Below are 5549 nucleotides of genomic sequence, written 5' to 3'. Positions count from 1 at the left end.
ATCTGATGAAACTCCACATATTTCTTGTAGCGCGTTCAACTTGTCAGGTTTTATATAGAATTGTTTAAATTTTCCATGTACTGCAAATCATTTTTTTTTTAATATAGCTTAAGGTGTAAAAATGTAGCTTATATATATATATATATATATATATATAAATATATATATATATATATAGAGAGAGAGAGAGAGAGAGAGAGAGAGAGAGAGATGGTGTAAAATGGGATTATTTTTCAGTTTTTTTTTGTTAGATTGTGTTGAAGAAAATATTATTTGGTGGAAAGTAATAAATAAGGAGAGAGAGAATGCTAGTATTAATTAGGTAATAAGGTGGAAAACAATAACATTTAATGGTGTTTTTTTAACCGTTAGATCTCTTAGAAATCTATGGTGTAAAAAATGTGTAAGTTTATAAGAGTTATATCAGGTGTAACTTGAACCCATCTCATATATATATATATATATATATATCATATCATATTATATATAATAAAAGTTGGGCTCGTTGTAGTTGCCCCACATGGCTTCACTAAATTGTAGAAATTTTATTAAAATTTTAGATTTTTAAAGAATCAAAAAAGAATAGTATACTACCAAGACTCTAATTTATTCTTATCATTAAATAAAATTAAATTAACATTATTTTTTATTTGTTAGGATATATTTCTTAAATTAAGGGATAATATTTAATATACAAAAATTTAATTTAGATAATATTTATCATCTAATTAACATTATTTTTTTATTTGTTAGGATATATTTCTTAAATTAGGGGATAATATTTAACATATAAAAATTTAATTTAGATAATATTTATCATCTAAATTTTCAAAACAAATCTTCAAGAAGTGATTAATATAAATCTATCCCAAGAAACAGTATATATCTCCAATAATTTGATAATCTCTATCTACCCCAAAAAAAGTATATATCTCTATCAATTTGATAATTTCTACATTGATGGCATTTAAAATATATATATACTCCATATATTTGATAATTTCTACGTTGATGACATTTAATATATATATATATATATATCAAAATTCCTTATAGCTATCAACCACATTCTCTTTCTCTCTTTTTTTAAATTTTTTATATGTTACGTTATTGTACGGCACCGAGACCTTAGGCCCATACAGACCCCAGGCCCTGCCCCAATTGTACAGTGCGGTGATCCCAGGCCCATACAGGCCCTGGGCCTTGTCCCGTACTGGCTTTGGCCACAGGCCCAGCCGAAAGGTCCAGTCGTCCTACGCCATTCCCGGGGATTCATAAATAACAAACAGGTGTAGGGTATTAAGTTCCAAGGTGGGCTCGGTCAAACGTTCCCGGTCATGTACATGAGTTATTCCCGGGAAAATGTGGTATGCACGGGAGACGGTGCTGCCGAGCATTATCGGTCCAGATGGAATCAAGTTCCAAGATCATAAATGCAGCACCGCCCTCTCACCTAAACATCCACTTAAATCAAATGATATTGGACCTTCAATGGCACAAACGGTGGCTGTAATCATGATCTTCCCACTAACCTTGGCTATAAATAGAAGAAAGATGGGAGAAGAAAGGGGATTTTTTTTTGGGAGAGAAAAGAGTGAAAGAGTGGACATCAAACTGGGCGTTGCTTTGAGTCTCTGCCGAGAACGACCCATAGTAGGAAATCTTCAAGCCCACTACAAATAGATTGTGAGCCCATAATAATCCAAGGCCCATAGGCCTCGTACTTGGTTCTTACAATTGGCGCCCACCGTGGGGCCCTCCTACAAAGCTGTAGTTCGACTGGGACTCAAACGACGAGGATGTCTGAGGAGCGTGCACCAAGCGGCTCCATGGGATCTTCTCGGGGGTCAACATGGAGGGAGAGAAGGCAAAAAAGGCGGGAAGATAGGGAGCACTCAAGAAGGGAGGAAGGGTCCGGACAAGGAGAAGGATCGGCTCAGACACACTGGACGGTTTCGGACGTCTCGGCGCATCGGTGGCATGACGAAAGGGACCGAGAGCTGGAACGGTTACGCAGACTGGTAATGGACCTAGAGCTGGAAGCAAGGGTTCGGCGAGATGAAAGGAATCGCAACTCCCAGCAAAGGAGAAACCAGGGTGAGGCCTCCAGCCGGTCTAATACGCATCGGTCCCGAGACCGGTCGCGCTCCCAAGAGTCGCACCGGCAATCACGGGAACCACGCAATCGACGGAACCGCTCACGGTCGCACGGTTATGATCACCAAGGATCAGAATCACCGGAAGAACGACTACACCACAATGCCTCCATGGACGCAATGAGCCGGGCTCTACGGATGGCTGCCCGGTCACCGTTTTCCGATGAAATTGAACGGGCCCCTATGCCGAGCAGATTCACACGACCACCATTCAATTCGTATGAGGGAAGGACAGACCCCGTGGAGCATGTTAGCCATTACATCCACATGATGTCTTTGCATGCGCACAACGATGCATTAATGTGTAAGGTTTTTCCCTCTAGTCTCGGTTCCACGGCACTAAGATGGTTCAATGGTTTGCGGAAGGGCTCCATACACAGCTTTGCCGAGCTGATTCAGGAATTCGGCAGCAGGTTCGTGACATGTAGCCGGGTGCAACAGCCGGTTGACGCACTACTTTCCATGAAGATGAGGGTTGGGGAAACCCTTCGGAGTTATGCCAGCCGATACTGGGAACTCTATAACGAGATTGGTGGAGGAAACGAGAAAATTGCGGCAAGCACCTTCAGAATGGGGCTCCCTGAGGATTCTGAATTACGGGAGTCACTGACGAGAAGACCCCCCGAGGACATGAGGCAACTGATGAGACGCATAGAGGAGTACAAACGCCTGGAAGATGACCGGTTGCAAAGCAGGGGGAAAGCTCCTTTAGTGGGGAGATCTCGGCAAAACGTTTTGCCGGCAAAACCGAAACGAGACTTCAGAATGCAGGGACCAGAGGGGCAGATCGACGGGGTCAATGTGGTGTTTAAAGAGCCAGTTCACAAGATCCTGGAACGGATCAAAGACGAGCCATTCTTCAGGTGGCCGAACAAAATGGGGGGCGACCCATCTCGGAGGAACCAAAACTTATACTGCACCTATCACAGAGACAAGGGGCACACGACTGAACAGTGCCGGGTATTAAAAGATCATCTCGGACAGCTAGCAAGGGCCGGGTACTTAAAAGAGTTTGTAACAGATTCCGTTAACCGAGAAACCGGGCAGGGATCCCAACAGAAAAGGAATCCCCTTCCACCACCCCTGGGGGTAATCGAAGTCATCCATGCCGCACCAAGAAGGGCAGCAGCGGCTAAAAGGATACTGACAGTAGCCTGCGCGGAAGGAGAATCATCCAAAAAGAAGAAAAAAGGTGGACGGCCGACCATCTCGTTCGGAGAAGATGATTTCGAGGGGACGGTCCAACCCCACGACGATGCTTTGGTGGTGACAGCCCGGATAGGCGGATTCCTGGTGAAGAGGGTGATGATTGATCAAGGAAGCGGAGCCGACGTCATGTACCCGGATCTCTTTGAAGGGCTAGGGTTAAAGACCCAGGATTTGGCGAAGTATGACACGCCGTTGGTCTCGTTTGATGGGAGGGTTGTAATTCCCGAGGGGCAGATCTCTCTCCCAGTGAACATGGAAGGCAAGACAGTTATAGTTACATTTATAGTGGTCCGATCATTCGCACCATACACCGCAATCCTGGGAAGGCCGTGGATTCACGCAATGGGGGCTGTCCCGTCCACCCTTCACGTAAAAGTGAAATTTCCTACCGAGAATGGAGTTGCCGTGGTAAGGGGGAATCAGCAGGTGGCGAGGCAGTGCCTCGTCGCCGCGGTCCGGTGGGAGAACGAACAGCTCGGTCGAACTGAGGAGAACGAGAAAGAAAATTCATAGCAATTACAGAAACCCCAGGGGGAAGCTGGGGCGGACGTTGCCGAGGAGGTGCTGAAGGTAAGGATTCTCCCAGATGCTGACAAGTATTTCCAGATAGGTACAAGCATGAACGACCGGGAAAGGGTAGATATGTTGCTGTTCTTATTGCAAAACGTGGACGTTTTTGCGTGGAGCCCGTATGAAGTGCCCGGCGTAGATCCCGAGTTCATTGTCCACAGACTCAACGTGGATCCGTTATTCCCCCCAAAGAAGCAGAAACCGAGAAGAGCGTCGAGGGAACACGTCGAGGCAGTAAACCTGGAGGTACAGCGGCTGAAGGATGCCGGAGCCATAAAGGAGATATTCTTCCCGAAGTGGTTGGCAAACACTGTCGTGGTAAAGAAGAAGAACGGGAAATGGAGAGTTTGTGTGGATTTCACAGACTTGAACAAGGCATGTCCCAAGGACCCATTCCCGATGCCCAAGATTGACCAGCTAGTAGATGCAACGTACGGGCATCCGAGGATGAGCTTCCTGGATGCCTTCCAGGGCTACCACCAAATTGCCTTGGCGCCCGAAGACCGAGAAAAGACTGCATTTATCTCCCCGAATGCAAATTATCACTACGAGGTCATGCCGTTCGGACTAAAGAACGCCGGGGCTACGTATCAGAGAATGATGACGAGAATGTTCCGAGAAAAAATTGGATGCACGGTTGAAGTTTATATCGATGATATGGTGGTGAAAAGCAGAATTGAGTCGCAGCACACCGAAGATCTCCGGGGAGTGTTTGAGATACTACGTCGGTATAAATTGCGCTTGAATGCCGAAAAGTGCACTTTCGGAGTGGGGGCTGGTAAGTTCCTGGGGTATCTGATCTCTACTCGGGGTATAGAAGCTAACCCCGACCAGATAGAAGCCGTGAACCGCCTCAAACCACCAAGCAATCCCAAAGAGGTGCAAGTGCTCACTGGAATGCTAGCGGCCCTGAACAGATTCATCTCCAAGTCTGCCGACCGTTGCCGGCCTTTTTATCAGCTTCTGAAAAAGTGGAAGGGGTTTCTATGGGACGAGAGCTGCGATGAAGCCTTTCGAGAGCTAAAGGAATATTTGGCAAAGGCGCCGAGGTTGACGGCCCCGGATCCCGGAGAGGATCTGTTTATGTATCTCGCTGTCACCGACCATGCGGTAAGTGCTGTGTTGCTAAGGGACCGGGGAGTGCAGATGCCGGTGTATTACGTGAGCAAAACCTTGGTCGATGCCGAGACAAGGTACCTGCCTCTCGAGAAGTTAGTTTTGGCTCTGGTGCACGCCACGAGAAAGTTGCCACATTACTTCCAGGCACACACAGTGTTCGTCCTCACCGAGTATCCATTGCAGTCACTATTGAAGAGATCAGACTTCACAGGGCAGATTGCCAAGTGGGGGACTCGGCTGGGATCGTTTGACATAAGATACCGGCCTAGAAGCTCGGTGAAGGGACAGGTTCTGGCTGACTTCATCGCAGAGTTTACACCCAAGGACGAAGGCAAAATAATCTGTAGTGCGGAGATTCGCCCATGGAGGTTATTTGTGGACGGTGCATCGAATGCTATGGGGGCCGGGGCTGGTATTGTCATTGTCACCCCGGAGGGTATACGACTGGAACACTCCCTCAGACTGGGGTTCAAAGCCTCGAACAACGAAGCCGAA

This window comes from Quercus lobata, chromosome 5 (genome assembly GCF_001633185.2).
Source record: "Quercus lobata isolate SW786 chromosome 5, ValleyOak3.0 Primary Assembly, whole genome shotgun sequence".
Classification (NCBI taxonomy): domain Eukaryota; kingdom Viridiplantae; phylum Streptophyta; class Magnoliopsida; order Fagales; family Fagaceae; genus Quercus; species Quercus lobata.
The sequence above is the reverse complement of the archived record's forward strand: the minus strand, read 5'-3'. Positions refer to the sequence as shown.